Here is a 12,431-nt window from a genome sequence, read left to right as displayed (position 1 = left end):
TGTCCCTGGTGTTCAGCGGAGGGCCTGTGCGGGATGTGGCAGTGTCGTGCTGGAGGGCCCACTGGTAGCGATGTGGGCTTCCTCGCCTCGCCTCGACTCGCCTCGCCTCGCCTCGCCTCACACCAGGTGTCTGCGTAGTTTGCAGTGCATTCGCACCATTCCTATCCCTGTCCCTGTCCCCGTCCCGACTTGTCCCGACTTTGCTCGACTGCCGCTCGCTGCCGCTCGGGTCGTGGTCCATATGACAGCGCAAGCACGACAAACGTCTGCGGGACGAGACGAGACGAGACGAGACGAGACGAGACGACTAAGGAATAAATTCGTGGTTACAAATCAAATTTGGAACTCTACACTCCTACACAACAATAGGCGGTGACGTATTTCAGAAATCACCTGCCGATTCGTACTGTTTTGTCGTTTTCAAAGTCTTTTTGGCAAACTTGGTTAGCACATTCTCCCTCAAACTGAGTTAATTACTGCATTTTCGTACCATTACAGTAGTTTAAAAGGCATAAAGAAGCATCTTTGTCACAACAGATAGGTAGTTTGAAAATTGGGCTGGTGACATAACAAAAAAAAAAAAAAACAGGAATGGAGCCAGCAGCACCCGGGTTCCCCAGGTGGTCACCCATCCAAGTACTAGTCGGGCCCGATGATGCTTAACTTCGGTGAACGGACGAGAACCGGTGTATTCATCATGGTATGGCCGTTGGCGCTCATCTAATGTAGGAGCACGGCAGAATTCGCATTCGGCTTTTCTCCCAACACACAAAATGTTAGTTTTCGGCCGCATTTGACGAAAGCGCTTCCTTCCGCAACCGCCAGTTCCTCGAGGACGGCGCGGGGAGGCGCGCCCGGCGTCCCAGCAGAGTGACGGCCGAATTGGCGGGCGCACCGCCGCGTGTGTGAGACGCACTGCTGCTCGTTGCACCCCCTGTCATTCGCTGGGCGCGTGCAGCCTTCGACACTAGCGGAGGACGCATCTTGTCCCTGATGTTCAGCGGAAGGCCTGTGTGGGGTGTGGCAGTGTCGTGCTGGAGGGCCCACTGGTAGCGATGTGGGCTTCCTCGCCTCGCCTCGCCTCGCCTCGCCACACACCAGGTGTCTGCGTAGTTTGCAGTGCATTCGCACCATTCCTATCCCTGTCCCTGTCCCCGTCCCGACTTGTCCCGACTTTGCTCGACTGCCGCTCGCTGCCGCTCGGGTCGTGGTCCATATGACAGCGCAAGCACGACAAACGTCTGCGGGACGAGACGAGACGAGACGAGACGAGACGACTAACGATTAAATTCGTCGTTACAAATCAAATTTGGAACTCTACACTCCTACACAACAATAGGCGGTGACGTATTTCAGAAATCACCTGCCGATTTGTACTGTTTTGACGTTTTCAAAGTCTTCTTGGCAAACTTGATTAGCACATTCTCCCTCAAACTGAGTTAATTACTGCATTTTCGTACCATTACAGTAGTTTAAAAGGCTTAAAGAAGCATCTTTGTCACAACAGAAAGATAGTTTGAAAATTGGGCTGGCGACATAACAAAAAAAAAAACAGGAAGGGAGCCAGCAGCACCCGGGTTTCCCAGGCGGTCACCCATCCAAGTACTAGCCGGGCCCGATGATGCTTAACTTCGGTGATCGGACGAGAACCGGTGTATTCATCATGGTATGGCCGTTGACGCTCATCTAATGTAGGAGCACGGCAGAATTCGCATTCGGCTTTTCTCCCAACACACAAAATGTTAGTTTTCGGCCGCATTTGACGAAAGCGCTTCCTTCCGCAACCGCCAGTTCCTCGAGGACGGCGCGGGGAGGCGCGCCCGGCGTCCCAGCAGAGTGACAGCCGAATTGGCGGGCGCACCGCCGCGTGTGTGAGACGCACTGCTGCTCGTTGCACCCCCTGTCATTCGCTGGGCGCGTTCAGCCTTCGACACTAGCGGAGGACGCATCTTGTCCCTGGTGTTCAGCGGAGGGCCTGTGCGGGATGTGGCAGTGTCGTGCTGGAGGGCCCACTGGTAGCGATGTGGGCTTCCTCGCCTCGCCTCGACTCGCCTCGCCTCGCCTCGCCTCACACCAGGTGTCTGCGTAGTTTGCAGTGCATTCGCACCATTCCTATCCCTGTCCCTGTCCCCGTCCCGACTTGTCCCGACTTTGCTCGACTGCCGCTCGCTGCCGCTCGGGTCGTGGTCCATATGACAGCGCAAGCACGACAAACGTCTGCGGGACGAGACGAGACGAGACGAGACGAGACGAGACGACTAAGGAATAAATTCGTGGTTACAAATCAAATTTGGAACTCTACACTCCTACACAACAATAGGCGGTGACGTATTTCAGAAATCACCTGCCGATTCGTACTGTTTTGTCGTTTTCAAAGTCTTTTTGGCAAACTTGGTTAGCACATTCTCCCTCAAACTGAGTTAATTACTGCATTTTCGTACCATTACAGTAGTTTAAAAGGCATAAAGAAGCATCTTTGTCACAACAGATAGGTAGTTTGAAAATTGGGCTGGTGACATAACAAAAAAAAAAAAAAACAGGAATGGAGCCAGCAGCACCCGGGTTCCCCAGGTGGTCACCCATCCAAGTACTAGTCGGGCCCGATGATGCTTAACTTCGGTGAACGGACGAGAACCGGTGTATTCATCATGGTATGGCCGTTGGCGCTCATCTAATGTAGGAGCACGGCAGAATTCGCATTCGGCTTTTCTCCCAACACACAAAATGTTAGTTTTCGGCCGCATTTGACGAAAGCGCTTCCTTCCGCAACCGCCAGTTCCTCGAGGACGGCGCGGGGAGGCGCGCCCGGCGTCCCAGCAGAGTGACGGCCGAATTGGCGGGCGCACCGCCGCGTGTGTGAGACGCACTGCTGCTCGTTGCACCCCCTGTCATTCGCTGGGCGCGTGCAGCCTTCGACACTAGCGGAGGACGCATCTTGTCCCTGATGTTCAGCGGAAGGCCTGTGTGGGGTGTGGCAGTGTCGTGCTGGAGGGCCCACTGGTAGCGATGTGGGCTTCCTCGCCTCGCCTCGCCTCGCCTCGCCACACACCAGGTGTCTGCGTAGTTTGCAGTGCATTCGCACCATTCCTATCCCTGTCCCTGTCCCCGTCCCGACTTGTCCCGACTTTGCTCGACTGCCGCTCGCTGCCGCTCGGGTCGTGGTCCATATGACAGCGCAAGCACGACAAACGTCTGCGGGACGAGACGAGACGAGACGAGACGAGACGACTAACGATTAAATTCGTCGTTACAAATCAAATTTGGAACTCTACACTCCTACACAACAATAGGCGGTGACGTATTTCAGAAATCACCTGCCGATTTGTACTGTTTTGACGTTTTCAAAGTCTTCTTGGCAAACTTGATTAGCACATTCTCCCTCAAACTGAGTTAATTACTGCATTTTCGTACCATTACAGTAGTTTAAAAGGCTTAAAGAAGCATCTTTGTCACAACAGAAAGATAGTTTGAAAATTGGGCTGGCGACATAACAAAAAAAAAAACAGGAAGGGAGCCAGCAGCACCCGGGTTTCCCAGGCGGTCACCCATCCAAGTACTAGCCGGGCCCGATGATGCTTAACTTCGGTGATCGGACGAGAACCGGTGTATTCATCATGGTATGGCCGTTGACGCTCATCTAATGTAGGAGCACGGCAGAATTCGCATTCGGCTTTTCTCCCAACACACAAAATGTTAGTTTTCGGCCGCATTTGACGAAAGCGCTTCCTTCCGCAACCGCCAGTTCCTCGAGGACGGCGCGGGGAGGCGCGCCCGGCGTCCCAGCAGAGTGACAGCCGAATTGGCGGGCGCACCGCCGCGTGTGTGAGACGCACTGCTGCTCGTTGCACCCCCTGTCATTCGCTGGGCGCGTTCAGCCTTCGACACTAGCGGAGGACGCATCTTGTCCCTGGTGTTCAGCGGAGGGCCTGTGCGGGATGTGGCAGTGTCGTGCTGGAGGGCCCACTGGTAGCGATGTGGGCTTCCTCGCCTCGCCTCGACTCGCCTCGCCTCGCCTCGCCTCACACCAGGTGTCTGCGTAGTTTGCAGTGCATTCGCACCATTCCTATCCCTGTCCCTGTCCCCGTCCCGACTTGTCCCGACTTTGCTCGACTGCCGCTCGCTGCCGCTCGGGTCGTGGTCCATATGACAGCGCAAGCACGACAAACGTCTGCGGGACGAGACGAGACGAGACGAGACGAGACGACTAAGGAATAAATTCGTGGTTACAAATCAAATTTGGAACTCTACACTCCTACACAACAATAGGCGGTGACGTATTTCAGAAATCACCTAACGATTCGTAATGTTTTGTTGTTTACAAAGTCTTCTTGGCAAACTTGGTTAGCACATTCTCCCTCAAACTGAGTTAATTACTGCATTTTCGTACCATTACAGTAGTTTAAAAGGCTTAAAGAAGCATCTTTGTCACAACAGAAAGATAGTTTGAAAATTGGGCTGGCGACATAACAAAAAAAAAAAAACAGGAAGGGAGCCAGCAGCACCCGGGTTTCCCAGGCGGTCACCCATCCAAGTACTAGCCGGGCCCGATGATGCTTAACTTCGGTGATCGGACGAGAACCGGTGTATTCATCATGGTATGGCCGTTGACGCTCATCTAATGTAGGAGCACGGCAGAATTCGCGTTCGGCTTTTCTCCCAACACACAAAATGTTAGTTTTCGGCCGCATTTGACGAAAGCGCTTCCTTCCGCAACCGCCAGTTCCTCGAGGACGGCGCGGGGAGGCGCGCCCGGCGTCCCAGCAGAGTGACGGCCGAATTGGCGGGCGCACCGCCGCGTGTGTGAGACGCACTGCTGCTCGTTGCACCCCCTGTCATTCGCTGGGCGCGTTCAGCCTTCGACACTAGCGGAGGACGCATCTTGTCCCTGGTGTTCAGCGGAGGGCCTGTGCGGGATGTGGCAGTGTCGTGCTGGAGGGCCCACTGGTAGCGATGTGGGCTTCCTCGCCTCGCCTCGACTCGCCTCGCCTCGCCTCGCCTCACACCAGGTGTCTGCGTAGTTTGCAGTGCATTCGCACCATTCCTATCCCTGTCCCTGTCCCCGTCCCGACTTGTCCCGACTTTGCTCGACTGCCGCTCGCTGCCGCTCGGGTCGTGGTCCATATGACAGCGCAAGCACGACAAACGTCTGCGGGACGAGACGAGACGAGACGAGACGAGACGAGACGACTAAGGAATAAATTCGTGGTTACAAATCAAATTTGGAACTCTACACTCCTACACAACAATAGGCGGTGACGTATTTCAGAAATCACCTGCCGATTCGTACTGTTTTGTCGTTTTCAAAGTCTTTTTGGCAAACTTGGTTAGCACATTCTCCCTCAAACTGAGTTAATTACTGCATTTTCGTACCATTACAGTAGTTTAAAAGGCATAAAGAAGCATCTTTGTCACAACAGATAGGTAGTTTGAAAATTGGGCTGGTGACATAACAAAAAAAAAAAAAAACAGGAATGGAGCCAGCAGCACCCGGGTTCCCCAGGTGGTCACCCATCCAAGTACTAGTCGGGCCCGATGATGCTTAACTTCGGTGAACGGGACGAGAACCGGTGTATTCATCATGGTATGGCCGTTGGCGCTCATCTAATGTAGGAGCACGGCAGAATTCGCGTTCGGCTTTTCTCCCAACACACAAAATGTTAGTTTTCGGCCGCATTTGACGAAAGCGCTTCCTTCCGCAACCGCCAGTTCCTCGAGGACGGCGCGGGGAGGCGCGCCCGGCGTCCCAGCAGAGTGACGGCCGAATTGGCGGGCGCACCGCCGCGTGTGTGAGACGCACTGCTGCTCGTTGCACCCCCTGTCATTCGCTGGGCGCGTGCAGCCTTCGACACTAGCGGAGGACGCATCTTGTCCCTGATGTTCAGCGGAAGGCCTGTGTGGGGTGTGGCAGTGTCGTGCTGGAGGGCCCACTGGTAGCGATGTGGGCTTCCTCGCCTCGCCTCGCCTCGCCTCGCCACACACCAGGTGTCTGCGTAGTTTGCAGTGCATTCGCACCATTCCTATCCCTGTCCCTGTCCCCGTCCCGACTTGTCCCGACTTTGCTCGACTGCCGCTCGCTGCCGCTCGGGTCGTGGTCCATATGACAGCGCAAGCACGACAAACGTCTGCGGGACGAGACGAGACGAGACGAGACGAGACGACTAACGATTAAATTCGTCGTTACAAATCAAATTTGGAACTCTACACTCCTACACAACAATAGGCGGTGACGTATTTCAGAAATCACCTGCCGATTTGTACTGTTTTGACGTTTTCAAAGTCTTCTTGGCAAACTTGATTAGCACATTCTCCCTCAAACTGAGTTAATTACTGCATTTTCGTACCATTACAGTAGTTTAAAAGGCTTAAAGAAGCATCTTTGTCACAACAGAAAGATAGTTTGAAAATTGGGCTGGCGACATAACAAAAAAAAAAACAGGAAGGGAGCCAGCAGCACCCGGGTTTCCCAGGCGGTCACCCATCCAAGTACTAGCCGGGCCCGATGATGCTTAACTTCGGTGATCGGACGAGAACCGGTGTATTCATCATGGTATGGCCGTTGACGCTCATCTAATGTAGGAGCACGGCAGAATTCGCATTCGGCTTTTCTCCCAACACACAAAATGTTAGTTTTCGGCCGCATTTGACGAAAGCGCTTCCTTCCGCAACCGCCAGTTCCTCGAGGACGGCGCGGGGAGGCGCGCCCGGCGTCCCAGCAGAGTGACAGCCGAATTGGCGGGCGCACCGCCGCGTGTGTGAGACGCACTGCTGCTCGTTGCACCCCCTGTCATTCGCTGGGCGCGTTCAGCCTTCGACACTAGCGGAGGACGCATCTTGTCCCTGGTGTTCAGCGGAGGGCCTGTGCGGGATGTGGCAGTGTCGTGCTGGAGGGCCCACTGGTAGCGATGTGGGCTTCCTCGCCTCGCCTCGACTCGCCTCGCCTCGCCTCGCCTCACACCAGGTGTCTGCGTAGTTTGCAGTGCATTCGCACCATTCCTATCCCTGTCCCTGTCCCCGTCCCGACTTGTCCCGACTTTGCTCGACTGCCGCTCGCTGCCGCTCGGGTCGTGGTCCATATGACAGCGCAAGCACGACAAACGTCTGCGGGACGAGACGAGACGAGACGAGACGAGACGACTAAGGAATAAATTCGTGGTTACAAATCAAATTTGGAACTCTACACTCCTACACAACAATAGGCGGTGACGTATTTCAGAAATCACCTAACGATTCGTAATGTTTTGTTGTTTACAAAGTCTTCTTGGCAAACTTGGTTAGCACATTCTCCCTCAAACTGAGTTAATTACTGCATTTTCGTACCATTACAGTAGTTTAAAAGGCTTAAAGAAGCATCTTTGTCACAACAGAAAGATAGTTTGAAAATTGGGCTGGCGACATAACAAAAAAAAAAAAACAGGAAGGGAGCCAGCAGCACCCGGGTTTCCCAGGCGGTCACCCATCCAAGTACTAGCCGGGCCCGATGATGCTTAACTTCGGTGATCGGACGAGAACCGGTGTATTCATCATGGTATGGCCGTTGACGCTCATCTAATGTAGGAGCACGGCAGAATTCGCGTTCGGCTTTTCTCCCAACACACAAAATGTTAGTTTTCGGCCGCATTTGACGAAAGCGCTTCCTTCCGCAACCGCCAGTTCCTCGAGGACGGCGCGGGGAGGCGCGCCCGGCGTCCCAGCAGAGTGACGGCCGAATTGGCGGGCGCACCGCCGCGTGTGTGAGACGCACTGCTGCTCGTTGCACCCCCTGTCATTCGCTGGGCGCGTTCAGCCTTCGACACTAGCGGAGGACGCATCTTGTCCCTGGTGTTCAGCGGAGGGCCTGTGCGGGATGTGGCAGTGTCGTGCTGGAGGGCCCACTGGTAGCGATGTGGGCTTCCTCGCCTCGCCTCGACTCGCCTCGCCTCGCCTCGCCTCACACCAGGTGTCTGCGTAGTTTGCAGTGCATTCGCACCATTCCTATCCCTGTCCCTGTCCCCGTCCCGACTTGTCCCGGACTTTGCTCGACTGCCGCTCGCTGCCGCTCGGGTCGTGGTCCATATGACAGCGCAAGCACGACAAACGTCTGCGGGACGAGACGAGACGAGACGAGACGAGACGAGACGACTAAGGAATAAATTCGTGGTTACAAATCAAATTTGGAACTCTACACTCCTACACAACAATAGGCGGTGACGTATTTCAGAAATCACCTGCCGATTCGTACTGTTTTGTCGTTTTCAAAGTCTTTTTGGCAAACTTGGTTAGCACATTCTCCCTCAAACTGAGTTAATTACTGCATTTTCGTACCATTACAGTAGTTTAAAAGGCATAAAGAAGCATCTTTGTCACAACAGATAGGTAGTTTGAAAATTGGGCTGGTGACATAACAAAAAAAAAAAAAAACAGGAATGGAGCCAGCAGCACCCGGGTTCCCCAGGTGGTCACCCATCCAAGTACTAGTCGGGCCCGATGATGCTTAACTTCGGTGAACGGACGAGAACCGGTGTATTCATCATGGTATGGCCGTTGGCGCTCATCTAATGTAGGAGCACGGCAGAATTCGCGTTCGGCTTTTCTCCCAACACACAAAATGTTAGTTTTCGGCCGCATTTGACGAAAGCGCTTCTCCGCAACCGCCAGTTCCTCGAGGACGGCGCGGGGAGGCGCGCCCGGCGTCCCAGCAGAGTGACGGCCGAATTGGCGGGCGCACCGCCGCGTGTGTGAGACGCACTGCTGCTCGTTGCACCCCCTGTCATTCGCTGGGCGCGTGCAGCCTTCGACACTAGCGGAGGACGCATCTTGTCCCTGATGTTCAGCGGAAGGCCTGTGTGGGGTGTGGCAGTGTCGTGCTGGAGGGCCCACTGGTAGCGATGTGGGCTTCCTCGCCTCGCCTCGCCTCGCCTCGCCACACACCAGGTGTCTGCGTAGTTTGCAGTGCATTCGCACCATTCCTATCCCTGTCCCTGTCCCCGTCCCGACTTGTCCCGACTTTGCTCGACTGCCGCTCGCTGCCGCTCGGGTCGTGGTCCATATGACAGCGCAAGCACGACAAACGTCTGCGGGACGAGACGAGACGAGACGAGACGAGACGACTAACGATTAAATTCGTCGTTACAAATCAAATTTGGAACTCTACACTCCTACACAACAATAGGCGGTGACGTATTTCAGAAATCACCTGCCGATTTGTACTGTTTTGACGTTTTCAAAGTCTTCTTGGCAAACTTGATTAGCACATTCTCCCTCAAACTGAGTTAATTACTGCATTTTCGTACCATTACAGTAGTTTAAAAGGCTTAAAGAAGCATCTTTGTCACAACAGAAAGATAGTTTGAAAATTGGGCTGGCGACATAACAAAAAAAAAAAACAGGAAGGGAGCCAGCAGCACCCGGGTTTCCCAGGCGGTCACCCATCCAAGTACTAGCCGGGCCCGATGATGCTTAACTTCGGTGATCGGACGAGAACCGGTGTATTCATCATGGTATGGCCGTTGACGCTCATCTAATGTAGGAGCACGGCAGAATTCGCATTCGGCTTTTCTCCCAACACACAAAATGTTAGTTTTCGGCCGCATTTGACGAAAGCGCTTCCTTCCGCAACCGCCAGTTCCTCGAGGACGGCGCGGGGAGGCGCGCCCGGCGTCCCAGCAGAGTGACAGCCGAATTGGCGGGCGCACCGCCGCGTGTGTGAGACGCACTGCTGCTCGTTGCACCCCCTGTCATTCGCTGGGCGCGTTCAGCCTTCGACACTAGCGGAGGACGCATCTTGTCCCTGGTGTTCAGCGGAGGGCCTGTGCGGGATGTGGCAGTGTCGTGCTGGAGGGCCCACTGGTAGCGATGTGGGCTTCCTCGCCTCGCCTCGACTCGCCTCGCCTCGCCTCGCCTCACACCAGGTGTCTGCGTAGTTTGCAGTGCATTCGCACCATTCCTATCCCTGTCCCTGTCCCCGTCCCGACTTGTCCCGACTTTGCTCGACTGCCGCTCGCTGCCGCTCGGGTCGTGGTCCATATGACAGCGCAAGCACGACAAACGTCTGCGGGACGAGACGAGACGAGACGAGACGAGACGACTAAGGAATAAATTCGTGGTTACAAATCAAATTTGGAACTCTACACTCCTACACAACAATAGGCGGTGACGTATTTCAGAAATCACCTAACGATTCGTAATGTTTTGTTGTTTACAAAGTCTTCTTGGCAAACTTGGTTAGCACATTCTCCCTCAAACTGAGTTAATTACTGCATTTTCGTACCATTACAGTAGTTTAAAAGGCTTAAAGAAGCATCTTTGTCACAACACAAAGATAGTTTGAAAATTGGGCTGGCGACATAACAAAAAAAAAAAACAGGAAGGGAGCCAGCAGCACCCGGGTTTCCCAGGCGGTCACCCATCCAAGTACTAGCCGGGCCCGATGATGCTTAACTTCGGTGATCGGACGAGAACCGGTGTATTCATCATGGTATGGCCGTTGACGCTCATCTAATGTAGGAGCACGGCAGAATTCGCGTTCGGCTTTTCTCCCAACACACAAAATGTTAGTTTTCGGCCGCATTTGACGAAAGCGCTTCCTTCCGCAACCGCCAGTTCCTCGAGGACGGCGCGGGGAGGCGCGCCCGGCGTCCCAGCAGAGTGACGGCCGAATTGGCGGGCGCACCGCCGCGTGTGTGAGACGCACTGCTGCTCGTTGCACCCCCTGTCATTCGCTGGGCGCGTTCAGCCTTCGACACTAGCGGAGGACGCATCTTGTCCCTGGTGTTCAGCGGAGGGCCTGTGCGGGATGTGGCAGTGTCGTGCTGGAGGGCCCACTGGTAGCGATGTGGGCTTCCTCGCCTCGCCTCGACTCGCCTCGCCTCGCCTCGCCTCACACCAGGTGTCTGCGTAGTTTGCAGTGCATTCGCACCATTCCTATCCCTGTCCCTGTCCCCGTCCCGACTTGTCCCGACTTTGCTCGACTGCCGCTCGCTGCCGCTCGGGTCGTGGTCCATATGACAGCGCAAGCACGACAAACGTCTGCGGGACGAGACGAGACGAGACGAGACGAGACGAGACGACTAAGGAATAAATTCGTGGTTACAAATCAAATTTGGAACTCTACACTCCTACACAACAATAGGCGGTGACGTATTTCAGAAATCACCTGCCGATTCGTACTGTTTTGTCGTTTTCAAAGTCTTTTTGGCAAACTTGGTTAGCACATTCTCCCTCAAACTGAGTTAATTACTGCATTTTCGTACCATTACAGTAGTTTAAAAGGCATAAAGAAGCATCTTTGTCACAACAGATAGGTAGTTTGAAAATTGGGCTGGTGACATAACAAAAAAAAAAAAAAAACAGGAATGGAGCCAGCAGCACCCGGGTTCCCCAGGTGGTCACCCATCCAAGTACTAGTCGGGCCCGATGATGCTTAACTTCGGTGAACGGACGAGAACCGGTGTATTCATCATGGTATGGCCGTTGGCGCTCATCTAATGTAGGAGCACGGCAGAATTCGCATTCGGCTTTTCTCCCAACACACAAAATGTTAGTTTTCGGCCGCATTTGACGAAAGCGCTTCCTTCCGCAACCGCCAGTTCCTCGAGGACGGCGCGGGGAGGCGCGCCCGGCGTCCCAGCAGAGTGACGGCCGAATTGGCGGGCGCACCGCCGCGTGTGTGAGACGCACTGCTGCTCGTTGCACCCCCTGTCATTCGCTGGGCGCGTGCAGCCTTCGACACTAGCGGAGGACGCATCTTGTCCCTGATGTTCAGCGGAAGGCCTGTGTGGGGTGTGGCAGTGTCGTGCTGGAGGGCCCACTGGTAGCGATGTGGGCTTCCTCGCCTCGCCTCGCCTCGCCTCGCCACACACCAGGTGTCTGCGTAGTTTGCAGTGCATTCGCACCATTCCTATCCCTGTCCCTGTCCCCGTCCCGACTTGTCCCGACTTTGCTCGACTGCCGCTCGCTGCCGCTCGGGTCGTGGTCCATATGACAGCGCAAGCACGACAAACGTCTGCGGGACGAGACGAGACGAGACGAGACGAGACGACTAACGATTAAATTCGTCGTTACAAATCAAATTTGGAACTCTACACTCCTACACAACAATAGGCGGTGACGTATTTCAGAAATCACCTGCCGATTTGTACTGTTTTGACGTTTTCAAAGTCTTCTTGGCAAACTTGATTAGCACATTCTCCCTCAAACTGAGTTAATTACTGCATTTTCGTACCATTACAGTAGTTTAAAAGGCTTAAAGAAGCATCTTTGTCACAACAGAAAGATAGTTTGAAAATTGGGCTGGCGACATAACAAAAAAAAAAACAGGAAGGGAGCCAGCAGCACCCGGGTTTCCCAGGCGGTCACCCATCCAAGTACTAGCCGGGCCCGATGATGCTTAACTTCGGTGATCGGACGAGAACCGGTGTATTCATCATGGTATGGCCGTTGACGCTCATCTAATG

At 54.2% G+C, this 12,431-nt stretch overlaps 13 non-coding genes across 13 annotated transcripts; all 13 read right to left on the bottom strand.

Moving 5' to 3' along the window:
* Window positions 1-595: 595 nt before the first annotated feature.
* On the bottom strand, window positions 596-714 carry LOC126189699 (5S ribosomal RNA). The gene has a single exon (XR_007538197.1). It is a non-coding gene; the product is annotated as a 5S ribosomal RNA (ribosomal RNA).
* An 847-nt stretch (window positions 715-1,561) lies between these two features.
* On the bottom strand, window positions 1,562-1,680 carry LOC126189597 (5S ribosomal RNA). Its single transcript, XR_007538097.1, has one exon. It is a non-coding gene; the product is annotated as a 5S ribosomal RNA (ribosomal RNA).
* Window positions 1,681-2,546: 866 nt separating this feature from the next.
* On the bottom strand, window positions 2,547-2,665 carry LOC126189698 (5S ribosomal RNA). The gene has a single exon (XR_007538196.1). It is a non-coding gene; the product is annotated as a 5S ribosomal RNA (ribosomal RNA).
* Window positions 2,666-3,512: 847 nt separating this feature from the next.
* LOC126189596 (5S ribosomal RNA) lies at window positions 3,513-3,631 on the bottom strand. Its single transcript, XR_007538096.1, has one exon. It is a non-coding gene; the product is annotated as a 5S ribosomal RNA (ribosomal RNA).
* An 859-nt stretch (window positions 3,632-4,490) lies between these two features.
* On the bottom strand, window positions 4,491-4,609 carry LOC126189595 (5S ribosomal RNA). The gene has a single exon (XR_007538095.1). It is a non-coding gene; the product is annotated as a 5S ribosomal RNA (ribosomal RNA).
* Window positions 4,610-5,475: 866 nt separating this feature from the next.
* Window positions 5,476-5,595, bottom strand: LOC126189714 (5S ribosomal RNA). The gene has a single exon (XR_007538211.1). It is a non-coding gene; the product is annotated as a 5S ribosomal RNA (ribosomal RNA).
* Window positions 5,596-6,442: 847 nt separating this feature from the next.
* LOC126189594 (5S ribosomal RNA) lies at window positions 6,443-6,561 on the bottom strand. Its single transcript, XR_007538094.1, has one exon. It is a non-coding gene; the product is annotated as a 5S ribosomal RNA (ribosomal RNA).
* Window positions 6,562-7,420: 859 nt separating this feature from the next.
* LOC126189593 (5S ribosomal RNA) lies at window positions 7,421-7,539 on the bottom strand. The gene has a single exon (XR_007538093.1). It is a non-coding gene; the product is annotated as a 5S ribosomal RNA (ribosomal RNA).
* Window positions 7,540-8,406: 867 nt separating this feature from the next.
* LOC126189697 (5S ribosomal RNA) lies at window positions 8,407-8,525 on the bottom strand. Its single transcript, XR_007538195.1, has one exon. It is a non-coding gene; the product is annotated as a 5S ribosomal RNA (ribosomal RNA).
* Window positions 8,526-9,371: 846 nt separating this feature from the next.
* LOC126189592 (5S ribosomal RNA) lies at window positions 9,372-9,490 on the bottom strand. The gene has a single exon (XR_007538092.1). It is a non-coding gene; the product is annotated as a 5S ribosomal RNA (ribosomal RNA).
* Window positions 9,491-10,348: 858 nt separating this feature from the next.
* LOC126189589 (5S ribosomal RNA) lies at window positions 10,349-10,467 on the bottom strand. Its single transcript, XR_007538090.1, has one exon. It is a non-coding gene; the product is annotated as a 5S ribosomal RNA (ribosomal RNA).
* An 867-nt stretch (window positions 10,468-11,334) lies between these two features.
* Window positions 11,335-11,453, bottom strand: LOC126189696 (5S ribosomal RNA). Its single transcript, XR_007538194.1, has one exon. It is a non-coding gene; the product is annotated as a 5S ribosomal RNA (ribosomal RNA).
* Window positions 11,454-12,300: 847 nt separating this feature from the next.
* LOC126189588 (5S ribosomal RNA) lies at window positions 12,301-12,419 on the bottom strand. The gene has a single exon (XR_007538089.1). It is a non-coding gene; the product is annotated as a 5S ribosomal RNA (ribosomal RNA).
* Between the last annotated feature and the right edge of the window lie 12 nt (window positions 12,420-12,431).

The sequence above is a fragment of the Schistocerca cancellata genome, chromosome 5, assembly GCF_023864275.1.
Source record: "Schistocerca cancellata isolate TAMUIC-IGC-003103 chromosome 5, iqSchCanc2.1, whole genome shotgun sequence".
Lineage (NCBI taxonomy): Eukaryota > Metazoa > Arthropoda > Insecta > Orthoptera > Acrididae > Schistocerca > Schistocerca cancellata.
Note: the sequence above shows the minus strand (reverse complement) of the source record. Positions and strands in the feature narration are given on the sequence as shown.